A 16,924-nucleotide genomic window follows, 5' to 3' on the forward strand; every position below is an offset into this window, starting at 1 on the left:
ACTGTTCTCAGAACTCAGCAGGTTGTCTTGCAACTGCACTTAAAGTTGAGCAATCTTTTCAGTTCACCAGCCCCGTCTAAGGTCTTTCTTGGGTATGCTCACTGAATCCCCCTTGCAAACAGCTCTCACGCAGATGCTGACTCATCATAAAGGTGGAGCTCTCTCATTCAAATCATTAAAGCCCAGCTGTTGTATGATTCCTGTGTTGGACCTGTCTGTGGTGGTTTTCTTCTCCTCTCACTGTTTCACCAAAAATTAACCAGCCAGGAATCTCTTCCATTCTAGGAAGGTTTTTTTTTTTTGGGGGGGGGGGGCCAGGTTACTTCATTCTGTTTATTTGCTCAAGCTGAATTTATATGTTATAAAACTTAATATGTTTTTAAAACTATAATTTTGAAAACTATTCCATTCGAATAAGGCTGTGATAGAAGTACTTCTTACTTGAAACTTTCTACATACTAAGCCTGTTTATTAAAGTTCATTAGAAAGTGCTAAAGAGTTTTCTAAGTGGTTGTACCTTCTTACAATTCAACATTCCAGCTGCCAATGTGTATGGATAGAGTAGCTCCATGTCCTTACCCACAGTTGACATGGGCAGTCTCTTTAATATTAGTCACTGTAATATCAACCTGTATGAAATCTTTGTTTTAGTTTGCATTTCCCCTATGATTAATGATGTTGAGTCCTTTCCCCTATGCTTACCGGTCACTACTTTATAATCTTATAGGAAGTGTCTTGTTAAGTAAATACCTGTGTGTATTTGAGTTATTAGTGATTTGTAGTTCATTATATACTTTTCATAAAATCTCACCATCAGATGTACTCACACATGTATGGTGCTATTCTCTTACATTCTGCCTTCATGGGGTCATTTAATGAAAGTTTTGATGATGTCAAAGATATGTATGTGTGTGATAGACTTTTTTTTTTTTTGCAGTGTTTGGCCAGGGCCAGGTTTGAACCTACCACCTCTGGTATATGGGGCCAGCACCCTACTCGTTGAGCCACAGGCACCATCCAGATAGACATTTTTTTTTTTTTTTAATGTTAGTGCCTTTTCTCTGTTCTAAGAAAATTTTACCAGTTTCAGTGTTACATATTATCCTGAGTTTTATTTTAGAACTAGTCTGTCTAATGTAATAATTATTATTCCTGCCTGCTTTTATGTATATATAATGTAGGTTTGACTGGGTCGTATTTAGTCAAATTTTGCCTGTAATTTTATAGGGGCTATCTGCCATTTTTCTCTTCTTGGAGTATGTACATCAGGTTTTGTATTAAGGTTTTTATGTTGGCCTCTTTAAATGGGTTGGGAGATAATTCTACATTCTGTATTTTCCAAAAATATTTGTGGAATTTTGGTGTTATCTTCCTTGACTATTTGATAAAATCCATCAGTTAAATCTTAGAATTTTCTGCATTAAAAATTATAAGAACAAATTCAACTTTTTTTGCCAGAGATGTTCTCATCAAGATTCTCTGCTTCTTTAGTTTTGTAAAATGTATTTTTCAAAAGATTTGACCAGTGATTCAAAATTGTTGTATTTATTGATGTGGATATTCCTTCTAAGAGCTATAGTTTCTGTAGTTATATCCCATCTTTAATTCCTGATGTGCATAATTTGTGTGTTCTCTTTTTCCTTATCAATGTGGCTAATATTTGATGGATGTTGGTCATCCTTTCAAAGAACAAACCTTTTAGTTTCTTAATGTTCAGCATTCTCTGGTTTCTATTATGTAGATTTCTCCTATTATTTATCAATTTTTTCTTGCCTTCTTCTTTAGATTTAAATTATTCTTTATTTTCTTCTTTTTTCATTGTTCAGGGTTCATTAAGGGTATAAAGAATTATACCCTTAATTATACCCTGATTGCATTTGTTATGTAAAGTCCCTTTTATAAACTGTGTCCCAGCACCAAGAGCTGTGTTATGCACTGGAACCTCCCATCCCCCTCCCCCATCTCTCCTCCCCACTCCTACATTCCCCAGCCCTCCACCTTGAAATGTTTTGAGTTCTTTTTTTCCTCTTATAAAAGGGTGTATTAGATCATCTACTGGCTTCATATTAGAATTGAGTACATTGGATTCTTGCTTCTCCATTCTTGTCATCCTTTACTAAAAATAATGTATTCCCATTCTATCCAGGTTAATACAAAAGGTGTAAAGTCTCTAACTTTTGTAATGGCTGAATAGTATTCCATGGTATACATATACCACAGCTTGTAAATCCATTCCTGGATTGGTGGGCATTTAGGGTGTTTCCACATTTGGGTGATTGTAAATTAAGCTGCAGTAAACAGTCTAATGAAAATGTCCTTGTGACCAAATAAATTTTTTTCTTCTGGGTAGATGCCCAGTAATGGGATGGCAGGATTAAATGGAAGGTCTAATTTGAGTTATTTGAAGATTCTCCATACTTCCTTCCTAAAAGGTTGTATTAGTTTGCCGTCCCACTAGCAATGTAAAAGCGTTCCCTTCTTTCAATATCCACACCAGTATCTGCAGCTTTGAGACTTTGTGATGTGGGCTACCCTTTCTAGGGTTGGATGATATCTCAGGGTGGTTCTGATAAATTTAAATTTATCTGACAATCAGGGACATTGAGCATTTTTTCAAATGTTTGTTAGCCATTCGTCTGTATTTGTCAGAGAAGATTCTGTTCATATCTCTTGCCTAGTTTACTCTTTTTTTGTTGATTTATTTGAATTCTCTGTAGATTCTAGTTATCAACGCTTTGTCAGATTGATAACCTGCAAATATCTGTTCCCATTCTGAGGGTTGTCTTTTTGCTTTACTTGTTCTGTCCTTCTCTGAGCAGAAGCTTTTCAGCTTAATTAAGTCCCATTTATTTATTTTTGTTGTCATCTTGATGGGTGCTGAAGTTTTTGTCATAAAAAATCTTTCCAAAGACCAACATTCTCAAGAATTTTTCCCATACATTCTTCTAAGATTCTTATCATTTTGTGTCTTGGATTTAAATCTTTTATCCATCTTGAGTCAATTTTTGTAAGAGGTAAAAGAAGAGGGTCAAGTTTCAGTCTTTCACATATGGTTATCCAGTTCTCCCAGCACCATTTGTTGAATAGGAATTCTCTTCCTGGCTCTATGCTTTTGTTTGGTTTATAAAAGATCAAATGGCAAGTAGAAACTGGTTTCATTTATTGGTTTTCAATTCTGTTCCATATGTCTATATCTCTATTTTTTGTGCCAATTCCATGCTGTTTTGATTACTGTGGACTTGTAATACAGCCTGAAGTCTGGTAGGATGATGTCCCCAGCTTTGTTTTTATTACTAAGAATAGCCTTGGATATATGGGGTTTCTGTTGATTCCATACAAAATGAAGTACTATTTTTTCCAATTCTTTAAAATATGATGTTGGCATTGTAAGGAGGATTGTATTGAATCTGTAGATTGCTTTGGGTAGTACAGACATTTTGACAATATTGATTGTTCCTACCCGAGAGCGTGGTAAGTTCTTCCATTTGTTAATATCTTCTGCAATTACTTTCCTTAGGGTTTCATACTTCTCTTTGTAAAGATCCTTCATCTCATTTATTAGGTATATTTGTAAAGACTTTATTTTCTTTGAAGCTACTTGTATAGAGAATTGTGTCCTTGATTTGCTTCTCAACTTGGCTGTTACTGGCATATACAAAGGCTACGATTTGTGGACATTGATTTTATACCCTGAGACATCACTATATTTCTTGATCACTTCCAAGAGTTTTGTGGTTGAGTCTCTGGGGTTTTCAAAGTATAAGATCTTATCATTAGCAAAGATGGAGAGTTTGACCTCCTCTTCCCCCATTTGGATGCCCTTTATAACCTTCTCTTGCCTGATTGCATTGGCCAGAACTTCCAGCACAATGTTGAACAGTAGTAGCCGTAGTGGACATCCCTGTCTGGTTCCAGTGCTGAGTAGAAAAGCTTTCAGTTTTACTCAATTCAATATGATGCCAGTTGTGGGTTTGTCATGGATGGTTTCAATCGGCTTAAGAAATATGCCACCTATGCCTATGTTCTTAAGTGCTCTGATTAAAAAAGTGTGCTGAAATTTGTCAGTTGCTTTTTCTGCATCTATTGAGAGGATCCTACCATCTTTGTTTTTGCTTCTATTGATATGGTGAATTACATTTATGGATTTGCATATGTTAAACTACTCCACATTTTCTAAAGCCAATACTAAATACTTGACATGTTATATTTTCTAATATAAGTATTTTAAACTTTTAGTTATTTCTACCTACTAAAAATTTGAAAATGCTTTATTTTTGTTATTTGATTTAATGCATTTTTTATAATTTCTATTGCCATTTCATCTTTAATACATAAATTATTTATTCAGTAGTGTGCTTTTAAAAAATTTAGACAGTTACATTTTCTACATTTGTCCTTGTTTATAACATATGATTTAACTCTACTGCAGTCAGAATGCATATTGTGAAAAAATCTCAATACAGGTCCTATACCACCGCTTTCTGTGGACTCTAGGCTGCTTACCTGTCAGCCTGCTTACTATTGTTCCACTGGTAATTTAAGCTCCTTTCATTTTTTTTTTAATTTTGTCTCTCCAGTTTAGATAATTTATATTGATCTATCTGCAACTTCACTGATTATTTTGTCGTGTCATATATAGAATTATTTTCCATTTCAAGTGTTGTACTTTTCCATTCTAGATTTTTGTTTTATATTGGGAGTTTGTTTTTATTATCTGAGCCTTTCCAGTGCTGGGCATTACTTTCCCCAAGATTCTCTGCCTTTTCACATTTCATGACCATGACGATCATGTTTTCCTGCAGGTTCTACAATATACTCATGATGGTTGTTGCAAAGATTTCTTTGTCTTTCTTTCTTTCTTTTCTTTTTTTTTTTTTTGAATTCTACTTCTGAATTTTTAGGCATTGGTTTGTATCATCTGGGTTTTGTTCTTGATTATGAATCACATTTTTCTTTATCTTATATGTCTAGGTGAAAGTATAATAATATATTTTACACTAAATATTGAAATTCTTTTGTATATATTATGGATTATATTGTTTTCTTTCCTGAGAATATTGCATTCTGGCAGGCAGTGGTGTACTTGGCCAATTATTTCTTTTGATTCTTGAAGGCTTTTTTTTATTCTTTGATAGCTCGTGGGGGTCTGCTTTGTCCTTCCACTTAGCAAAGGTATCCCTCTAGTTAGTCTTCTCCACCGTACAGCACAGGAGGAGATGTGCCCTCAATCAGAGAGGCAGGGTAAATAGAGACTTAACTCTTGAGTTTCTTTTTTTCTCAAGGATTATTGAAAATATACTGTCTGCTTTTACTGCCTGAAAATAGTTGTTTCATATTCCATTCAGTTTGATGATGTTTGTGGCAGAAAGGCACACAGGTATCCGATGCAGGTATCCGTTACTGGGTCGTGGATGGAGGTGGAAATCTTTGCTACGCAGACACTTTTGACTTTAAAGTATACTTTTTTGTTATATATTCCAAGCATTTTTATTATCTAAGCCTTTCTAGTGCTATGTATTGTGCCTGTAATACCTAACCTTCCCTACAGAATTTTTAAATGTTCCTTGGGGCTGATTTTATTATCTCCTTAATGAAAGTATGTAACCTACAAGCAGCACCCAGCTCCTACCATTAAACATTCTTTTCCTGCATACCAGCTTAAGGTATTTCTCTTTTGATATCTTATGCAAGAACTGTGTTAGGCTCCAGTGCAGGTTGTAAGTGTTTTCAAAGACAAAAGATCAGGATGACTTTCTTTTATTTTGGAGAAATTACATGCACATACACACACACACACACACACACACACACACACACACACACAGATATAATAATTTCCTAATGCACTAGGATTAAAAAAATTAAAACATAGTGGCTTAAAACCACAAGAAATTATCTTCTAGCTCTAAACATTAGAAATCTATTATGGGCTTCACTGGGCTGGCCAATATCAAGCTGTCAACCACATTCCTTCTGAAAGCTCTAGGAGAGAATCTATTTCACTGCCTTTTTCTGCTTCTGGAGGCCACCTGCATTCTTTGGCTTGTAGCTCCTCTTCCATCTCAAAGCCAGCAGTGCAGTACTCCCAAGACTCTATCATGTCACTGACCTGCCGTTTTCTTCTTCATAGCTCTTTCTAATTCTGACTCTTCTGCCTCTCTCTTCTAAGGGCCCTTATGATCACATTGGGCCCAACTGGATAATCTCACCATCTCAAGATCCCTAAGTTAATCACATCAGCAGAGTCCCCTTTGCAAGGTAAATGCTACATACTCACAGGTTCTACAAATTATGACATATGACATGGCACTTTTGAAAAGTCATTATTTTGCTTGCTACACAAATTAAAAAAAAATTAATTCTAGTTTAGTGATCCAGCATTATGTCTGATGTGGACAAAATGAGGACCCAAAGCAATGAAGTAAATAATTACATTCTTATGAATAATTTGGGTTCTCTTGGCAGTTATAAAGAAATTAGACTAGAAAGTCTTTTCACTTACTTGAATCTGTGAATAAATGTTTCCGTTTGATTTCTTCTTCATTTGTTTTTTAAATAGCGCTAATCAAAAACTACACACACACATAATGAAATAAAGAAGCAATAAAGCATATTAGTTTCCATACTCCAATGGGAAAAAGTATAAAATTACAGACCATTTCTAAATGATAGATGTTGACAATGCCTAGGGCTTCAAGTTGCTCCTCCCGGGCAGTAATAAGTTTCTCAAAGCTTATCGGAGACTGTGTCTTCCTTCTGATAATTTGTTGTACCTACCTTGTGTTTCTTCTTAACTAATAATTATTCTTTATTAGTATTTATAGTCATAAATGCAGTGAAGTGTGGGTGGCCTTAAACAAGGCCCACGTCCATGAAAATGCACTTCAGGATTTTCCCTTTTCTCCCCTTTGCTTTTCTGCCAGCAAAATACCAGCACAGTCCTCCAGAGTATTCGCCTTCTTCTTCGTCAGTAGCTGTGGTGGTGATGCCATCAGACTTGGCCTAAGGTGTTGCAGGTGATTTCTTCTTGATACCCCTTCCTGGAAGCACCAAGCTCAGACCCAGCTTACCACAGTCATTCTCCATGTATGTGAAAAGCAGTGAATTGCAGACTGCCGACACTTGATCTTGGTCTTGCTGGTCATGACCTTCCAGCTGTTTAAGGACAGCACAGGCTTCGCCATAAACCCTGTAATGCTGCACCTTTCCCAGACACCTCTTTCCACAGCCACATAGTCATTTCTGTGTTGATTAACTAAGACTTATTTTTTTTTTCTTTCTTTCTTTTTTTTTTTTTGTAGTTTTTGACCAGGGCAGGGTCTGAACTTACCACCTCCAGTATATATATGGGGCCGGCACCCTACTCCTTTGAGCCACAGGAGTTGCCCTTGAGCAATTATTTTCTTATAACATGTTGGATAATTCTCAATTTCTGTATTAATATTTTTTTCTTTCTGGATAGAGAGTGCCGCCTCATCAAACCAGCATCCTTGTACTAACAATCTGGAGGCTGTTCCTGGTAATTTAACTGCCTGTGGTAAGCGTTCCTCATTTCAAACACATTATCTCTCTGTTGATGTAAGTGTATAGGCTTTTCTGGATGTATATTTTCTATAAGTTTTCCAGCTTGCTCCAGTGCCATGGCTGCAGTGTCATTTTCTACGTCATCATGCTGGCCTCCTCAATGAGCTGGACATACCTACCTTGTTTTTAATCAAGTTGATAGGGCATAACCTTCCCAGACTTTAACATGCATTCATGAATGCCAATGACACAAAGGAGTATGAAAGCAAGCAAATGCATCTTGTAACTGTATAAAAATGTATATACTTGTATAACCATAGAAATGGGAAAGAAAGAAACACAAGGAAAATATGGTGTCAGATTTTCTGCTTTGTATTTAACCATTAATTGTTTAATTCAATAATTCTTATTGGGCTCCTAATATATAATTATATATTATGATGGATACTAAGGAATAAGCTACGAAAAACACAACCGTACTCTACCCTAAGGGAGCTGGTAAATTACCAGGCCAAACAAAAACAACAACAATAATTATACTTAAAAGTATAAGAGTTGTTAGGAAGTCTTTTGTGTAAAATATAATTGGAAGTCAAAGTTGAGATTTTTAAACTGAGGTGTCAGATATATACCTGCCAAGTAAAATTAAATCGTCAAGCACAATACTTCTCCAGGTAAGATCAGGGATGATTAGTCACACAAAAGAATATTTACAAAGATTTGGAATCAAATCAATACGAAGATACACCTGGAATTATTTGTCATTGCAAGTAACTGGAAAAGATGCTGTGTTGTAAAGACTGAAGAAAATAATACTTTTAGAGAGTTCAGAGCTATTTAGAAACTATATAGGGTCAAAAATTTGGATTTTGAATTATTTTCATGAATGTTATTCATCTATTTTTATAATGCATAAAAATAACAAATGGAAAGTTGTTGCTGAATATGTGAACCATGACCTGTGTGTTTGCTTTTTTATTTTTTACTTTTTGGCTCTCTGTATCTCCTTAAATAGCAAGTGAACTCACGTTAAGTGATTCTCTTAGCTAGCTACACTAGAACATCTTTTAACCCCCACAATACATTCTGTGTTATCCTAGAACTATAGTTGTACCTTGATCCATAAAGACTTTTGCTTCCTTCCATTGGATTGATACATAGGCAGAACAAACTCTAGAAACTGAACGCCATATTTATGATTTTATTAATATTTAATCTCAAGGTATATTTAGAAGTCCATCTGTGGCATTTTACACATTTCATTGGATTTAAAACAACCATTCCTAGCCCCCATGTAAACGTGTAGTCTTATTGATATTCATTTATTCTTTGAAATACCAATTTTTACTAGTAATTTTATGTCCGGAACTCTATACTACATATATCATATATATGATTATCAAAATACCTTTTGGAAATAGGGAAGCTTGAATTGATAATTGAAGGGTGTTTTACCCACGGTGGTGGAATAGGCTCAGACTATAGACTCAGATGGATTAGACTGGAATCCCAGCTTTGTTACTTAAATATATGACCTTGGCCAAACTGCTTCACCTCAATGACCTTCAGTTTTTTCATCTCTAAAGGAAGGATAATCATGTCTTCTTGTTTAGGTATTGTGTGGAATGGAAACAAAATATGGACTGCATGCAAGATTAAGTAGCATTCAACAACCAGTAGTTATTATTATCATTACAGTCATTTTCCACATAGAGGTGTTTTTCTCCTGTAAAGTATTAATCTCTAATCCCAGCTATAAAGTCTTCCCATAAACTTGAAGGAGTGGGCAGTCACTGAAATAATTACTTGTGTACACTTCTCTTCTGCCAGCTATTCCTCCTGATTAAATGTATTTGCATATGCAAATTAAACACTGTGTACTCATTACTTTAAATGTGTTTTTCATTAGGTAAATGAAATGCTTATTGAAGATGATCTAAGGCTAAAAGCGAAATATTGTCAAAACAAGTAAGAGAATGAGTTTATAAAAATTTATTTTCGAAGTCTGGCAACACTACCTTTACTTTTAACCACATAGTGTACATACTCCATTTATTCAATGATTTTTGTTCAATACATGTACTAGTCCATAACCATATTCTACTCATTATTATTCTCTTAACTAGCTGCACTGCAGATGTAACTTAAATGTTCCTTAAATGTCATTTTAATTATACAAGGACAAATCAGGGATTTTCTCTTTTATTCTTGGCCATAGGCTAAGGCAGAAATGAAGACAAAGCCATAAAGTGTCCTCTTTAAAAACTGAAGCCAATAAAAACCATTTTATAAAAGAGAGGGGGCAGCAAATTATTCAGCAGAGGAGCTGCATTAAAGACTTGAAAATCTCCTTCATCTTACTAAAGTTGTTAGAATAGCTGGTTTCCATCCCGTGTCTCCCAGCCCTTCACTGAACATCTTTCCTTGCTGATTCTCTTTCAGCCTGTACACACCTTCATTTATCTTCCATCTATTAAAACAACAAACTTGTTCTCTGGTTCCCGTCTCCTTCCCCAAGATGACTGCCCCAGCTCTTCCCTGATGACACTGGACGTATCTTCACATGCACATTCTAGCTCTCTGTTCACGTGTTCTACCACCTCAGGCTTCCCGAGGAAGTCTGTAGTTGCTGTTTGCAATTCCCCACATCTCATTCAGAGTCCTTAGCTCACTGATCCTTAGCCATCTGGACCTGCTCATCTCCCATAGCAATGAATGAGAACTCTGGTGGCTCTCTATCTCACTAGCATTTGGGCCATTTTACAGGCTGATAGTGGGAGGAGGGGTTCTGCATCTTCCATCAAAAAGGGAGGATAAGTGGTGGGGTGCCAGGCTCATGCTTATAATCCTAGCACTCTGAGAGGCTGAGGTGGGATGATCCCTTGATCTTAGGACTTTGAGACCAGCCTGAGCAAGAGCATGACCTCGTCTCTACTAAAAATAGAAAAATTATCCAGGTGTTGTGGTGTGCACCTGTAATCCCAGCTACTTGGGAGGCTGAGGCAGGAGGACTGTTGGAACCCAAGAGTCTGAGGTGGCTGTAAGCTAGGCTGAATCCACAACACTCTAGCCTGGGCACCAGACTAGGACTTGGTTTCCAAAAAAACCAAAGAAGAGAAGAGAGGATTTGAAGTCTTCATGTATCACCAGTGAGTCCAGGATCATCTTTGCTCTATGCCAGAGGCCCACAAAATGTTGTGCTTTTTGAAGATAGATTAAAGAAATTTCCTTGGGAAAATATCTTAAAAGTGCAAATGTCTGAGCTGTTCTATCATGTGAATTTTCCTGAGTCACTATGCATTGAAGTCTAGGCCTTCTGCCATATCTAAATCTGGAAATATCTAGGATGTCCATAAAGTTCGTGTGCATTTAAATTGTACATGAACTGTATAGACACCCTGTATTTATTTATGAAAGTTAATGCTGCCTATGACTCAGACTTTCCAGAAGTGTTGGCCAATTTCCTGTCCTCACCTGAGTCTCTTTGCTTTCATGGCCCAGTGAATATCACTTCCAAGGGTTTAGTGAAGATATAAATAAGGTTTTATCTACTATCCTCTAGATTAGTAGGGCCTTGCAAGACACTGCTGAGTTTTAAGAAACTACAAAGGATAGGAACATTTTGGTCGGCTAACCTTTCTTTTACCTGGGATTTTGCATATTTTAGAATAAAACTCACTGGTGTTTGAAGCTGGACTTGGTGTACCTGCTGCTGAAACTCATAAAGAAGCCAGCAATTGTTCGGTGGCGTTGGGAAGACAAAGAAAAGGAATATAGAGAAAAAGAGTGGTGCCCTGGTTGGATACTGAGAATGCTGCCCAGAGTTCTAGAGGAGAATTTTCCTCATGCATTTCTTCTTTCACTTATTCAACTCTACCCCAAGGGCATAGGAATAAGCGTGCTTTCTATAAAAATGTACAGTCAAAGGATCAATCATGTTATCAAACATGGAGAGCAGAAACAGCCAATATCCTTTAGATAACAAATGGCAAACTGAATTTAGGGTAATTTGATGTGGATGAGTGTACAACGTGACCATTTATAGAAGTCAGGGAAGAAAAAAACAAGGGTAGTTCAGTATCCTGCAGCCAACAGCAGCAATGTCATTATCAACCAAAAGAATGAGAGGAGGGAGTGTTAACACATTTCTGAAGGTGAGACTTACATAAAGGAGGGAACTTTGAGGTCAAGTGAAATAGTCCATCCAAAATAATTTTAAATTATTTTAAAGTATTTCGTAACTTATTATTGGCTATAGCCACTTTGTTTTGCTGTCAAATATTGTTCACTCTCTCTCTCTCTCTAAATCCCTTTCCTTACCATTAACCATCCCTACTTTATCCCCTACCTCCCTGCCACTTTTCCCAGCCTCTAGTAACCATCCTCTTCCTCTCCCTGAGGCATCACCCCATCTCCTTGAGATCAGTTATTTCAATTTTTAGCTCCCACATATGAATAAGAAGGTGCAAAAATACATCTTTCTCTGCATGGCTTTTGTCACTTAACATAATGTTTTCCAGTTCCAAATGAGAAGATTTTATTCTTTTTATGGATGAACAATATTCTGTTGTGCATATGCACCATATTTTCTTTATCCATTTATCCATTATGGACACTTAGTTTGATTTCAGACCTTGGCTGTTGTGAATAGTGCTGTGATAAGTGTGGAAATGCAGATGTATTTTCCATGTACTGACTTCCTTTCTTTTGATTATACACCTAGCAGTGGCATTTCTGGTCTCATCGTATAGTGTTTTGAGGAAACTCCATACTGCTCTTTATAGTGTTTGCTCTGATTTACATTCCCACAGGCAGCGTCTGGGGGTTCCCCTTTCTCTAAATCTTTGCCAGGATTTGTGGTTTCTTGTCTTTTTGATAAAAGCTGTATTAACTGAGATGAGATGATATTTTATTGTAGTTTTGATTTTCACTTCTCTAATGGTGAATGATATTGAGCATTTTTTCATATACTGGTTGGTTATCTGTATGTCTTCTTTTTAAAAAATGTTAATTCAGACCTTTTGCCCACTTTTAAATCGGATTATTTGATTTTTTTCCTACTGAGATGTTTGAGATGCTTACATATTTCAGTCATTAATATTTGTTGTTTACAAATATTTTCTCCCATTCTGTGGGTTGTTGTTTCACGTTGATGATTGTTTAGCTTGATATGATGCCATTTGTCCAATATTGCCTTTGGTTGCCTGTTCTTTTGATGTATTGCTTACGAAATCATTTCTCAAATGGATGTCCTGGAATGTTTCTTGAATATTTTCCTTTAATAATTTCATAGTTTCAGTTATTATAGTTAAGTCTTTAACCTATTTTGAGTTGATTTTTTGACATAGCAAGAGATAGGGGTCTAGTTTCTTCTGCATGTGGGTATGTAGTTTTCCCAACACAATTTGAACAGACTATCCTTTCCCAAGTGTATATTCTTGGCACCTTTATCCAAAATAAGTTTACAGTGTGGATTCATTTTGTGGTTCTCTATTCTATTCCTTTGGCCTACAAATCTGTTTTTAAGCCAGCACCATGTTGTTTTGGTTACTATTGTTCTGTAGTATAATTTGAAATCAGGTGATGTGTTGTCTCCAGTTTTGTTCTTTTTGTTCAGAATGGCTTTGTCTATCCTGGGTCTTTTGTGGTTCCATGTAAATTTGAAAATTATTTTTTACCTATTTCTGTAAAGAAGAAATATCATTGGTATTTTGATGGAAATTGCACTGAATCTGTAGTATGGACATTTTAACAATAGTGATTCTTCCAACCCATGGGCATGGGAGAGCTTTCCATTTATTAATGTCCTCTTTAATTTCTTTCATCCATGTTGGAATATTCCCAAAATAAAGGAATAATAAATGTTTGAGGTGATGGGTACCTCAACTGCCCTGATTTGATTTTTATACATTGTATGCCTATATTAAAAGATCTCATATGCCCTGTAAATACATATAACAATTGTGTACCCAATATTAATTAAAAAATTCAAAGAAATTGAAAAATGACTTGGATAAAAGGAAGCCAGGGAGTAGGGAAGACTACATCTTCTCCTCCCCCCAATTACCTGAAATAACTCTCAGTGGATGAAGCCAATCGGAAGGCAGAGGAAAAGAAAGCCCACTGATACACAAGTATCTGTGAATTCAGCTGCCCTGGTAGTGAGCTGAAGAAGGAAAGGTGAAGAATAGATCTGAGGGGCAAAGAGAAGACGTCTTTTACAGTTTACTCCTTTTATGGTTCAACACCTATCTTCCTTTCATCTGGGGGAAAAGCTAAGGTTCTCCAAAATGGGAACACATACATTTTCATCATTTTCTCTGTTACCAAAGATGAATCATTTTTGTTCTCCTAATATTAGAAACCTGAAATTGCTACTTCTGGTGATCTTCACATAAACAGCAGGGAACGGACTGGGGAAAAGTGAAATAGAACATTAAGTAACAAAATGCATCTGCTATTTTTAGTGCATGATCTTATAAAAACATTTTGTTGGAATCACATACATCGTTGTGAAGCTAAAACATCTGTATTGCTCCCCCACCATGAAGAGACTCACCAAGAATTTATACATCTCGATGGTACACAGAGCAGGTTTGGGTAACTTGCCTTTCTCTTCCAAAGGAATAGTTCGTCATACCCCAGACCACTGGACCCCTAGAAATCTTATTGACATAGCAGTGCTCTGAACTTTTTCTGAGTATATCTCCCACCCACTGAATGTGTACCAGTAATATATTGCTTAGGAATGCTACATAACACAGAGTCACAAAATCTCAGAACATAAGACGATATCTGCATTTCTTTTTACAAGGTTTAAGGTGAGCTAATGAATGTCTGCTTCAAGCTATAACAGCCTGGCTGTCCACTTTGTCACACAGCCTCTGCTGCGTGAGCATCTCGTCTTTCTCCTGGTCTCTTGTGGGCTATCAGGCACACGTCCTTCCCGTGGTGATGGCATTAGAACAAGATAAGTAAAAGCACAAATGCCTCTTGAGCCTTAGATCAGAACAGACATGCTGATATCTCCACTCCTTGCCATTGTTTAAAGTCCATGGCCTATGTCACTAGCTGACAGAGAAAAGTACCATTTCTATGGGAGGAGCATAAAAGCCACATAACAAAGGGCTTCAATAAATGAAAGGGTAAAGATGTGGGCCAATAATACAATCTACCACAAAGATAGAAACGGGTCTCAGTGAATGGAGTAGCATTACATTTTATAAGATTTCAAGAAGATTAAGACAGTGTCATGTTACTTTCTGACATAGGGGTCAGGAATGAGAAACAGTCCTGAGAAACAGGAATGAGAAACGAGACAAAAATTCTATGCTGTTGTCCTTTTATGGAAGCCCAAAATGACTTCTTTTTCTTTCTTTTTACACCTTTCGAATAATGGCAGTTTCCACCTTGGCCTATCCAAACCTGAACCCACCACATAAGAAGGAAGGTGAGGCATCAAGAAAGGCCACCCATATGGGTGTGCCCTGAAATACACTGGAAGAAAGAGGGGTTTAGTCAGCCCAGCTTTCCAGCCATCCCCACAGGAGTATCAGAAATGTTGGTGAAACTCTCACAGGCATTTCAGATAAGACCAGCTGCCAAGTTAATTTACCAAGTTAATGACACAAGGCATTGGGCAACCCTGCTCTGCCCAAATTCCTGACCCACAATACTTCAAGGCATCATTAATAGTTGTTCTTATCCACTAATTCTGTGAGCATTTTGCTGTGTATCAACAGATCACGGTATCTGAATCAGTCCCAGCAATGGGATGCTGTTGTAACACTAAAACAGGACTATGTGACTTGGCTTTAAGCCAAATTAAAAACGAAAGCTGGAAGAAACTCAAGGAGGTTTAGTGAAAGTTGGATGGGGCTTATGGAGACTGCTGGTGGAGGCCTGGAGAATATAAAGACAATGTTTTGGGAAGCTGGAGGGAAAAGAACAAAGACTATTTTTATACTGTGGCAGTAACTGCACTATTGCCCGTGGGGACATGAAAACTATATATGATGCCTCAAATACTCATGACAGAAAAACTTCTAGGTAATATACAAAACTTCCAAGTCACTTTTTCTAGCTATCCATGAGCAGAGAGATACAAGAAAAAAAAGATAAAGAGAAACATTTAGTTTCTCCTAAACATTTAGTTTAGGCAGAACTTTGAATATAGAAAGCTCAGAATGGTCATTCTACCTTGCAAAAGACTCCCAAGTGAGAATTGTCCTGAAGGCGAAGTTCAAATTCAGGGCAGTAAAATTTGATCTCAGGGCAGAGATAAAATCAGGGGCATAGCTATAAGACTTTTAAAGATCTTAGAGAGATTCGGCTTTCTGAGATTAAGCATATACCTTGTAGATGGTGTCCATTATAAAAGAGGGCTTCTAAGAATATGAAGCACCATGTCCCTGTTAAAGGCTGAATTGTGTCCTCCCATTCACGTGTGAAAGCGTTCACCCCTGCTACCTCAGAGTGTGATTTTATTTGGAGATGAGCTTGTTACCAAGTAAAAGTGATATCATTAGGGTGTGCTCTAATCTATTATGACCAGAATTCTTATAAAATGGGAAATTTGGAGGTAGACGCACAGGAAAAATGTCATGGAAACATGGCAGCAGAGATTAGGGTGATGCATGTACAAGCTAAGCAAGCCAAAGATGGCCAGCAAGCCACTGGCCATCTTTGGCCAGTGGGGTGGGGAGGAGCAGACTGCTGATGTCTTCATCTCAGGCTCTGCCTTCAGAACACAGAGGGGATAAGTTTCTGTCGTTTCAGCAGCTTTGTGGTGCTTTGCTATGGCAAACTAATGGAGTCCAAGCACACTAATGGAGTTCCACATCAACCCCACAGGGAACTAGGAACTTTGTAATTTTTTTTTTTTTTTTGGTGGAGTGAATTATAATCTGTTCAAAAGGAAGCCAACATTATCTAATCACTTAGACTGAAAGGGATGTAGAAAACAAAAAAGGGAAGGGTCCACGATGTACTAAGAGGAGGTGACAAGATGCAGAGACCAGTCAGCTGTGAACACCAGAAGTTTTTTGTGGAAACAGATGGTTGACTCACAGAGTGGGGACAAAACCATAGAGACTCTTTCCCAGAAAACAGAATTGGACCCTAAAGAAGAGTTAACAACATTACGTCTAATGGGGTTTTAGAAATATTACAAGTAGTAAGTGCTTTGTGCCTTCCATTTCCCCCCTTTTGAAATGGAGGTGCCTACTATGATTATCCAATCTCTGTGACTGCACTTTAAGTTCTGATAGATGGGAGCAGAAACATGTTAGTTTTCCTTTCCTTTCCTTTCCTTTCCTTTCCTTTCCTTTCCTTTCCTTTCCTTTCTTTTCCTTTTCCTTCCTTCCCTCCCTCCCTCCCTCCCTCCCTCCCTCCCTCCCTC

At 37.1% G+C, this 16,924-nt stretch overlaps 1 pseudogene; it reads right to left on the reverse strand.

Annotated features, from left to right (window-relative positions):
- Positions 1-6,852: 6,852 nt before the first annotated feature.
- The window catches only part of LOC100952991, a 17,502-nt pseudogene continuing 7,430 nt past the window's right edge, over positions 6,853-16,924 (reverse strand).

Source organism: Otolemur garnettii, unplaced genomic scaffold, assembly GCF_000181295.1.
Source record: "Otolemur garnettii isolate 467f Iridium unplaced genomic scaffold, OtoGar3 scaffold00008, whole genome shotgun sequence".
In the NCBI taxonomy this organism is placed as follows: domain Eukaryota; kingdom Metazoa; phylum Chordata; class Mammalia; order Primates; family Galagidae; genus Otolemur; species Otolemur garnettii.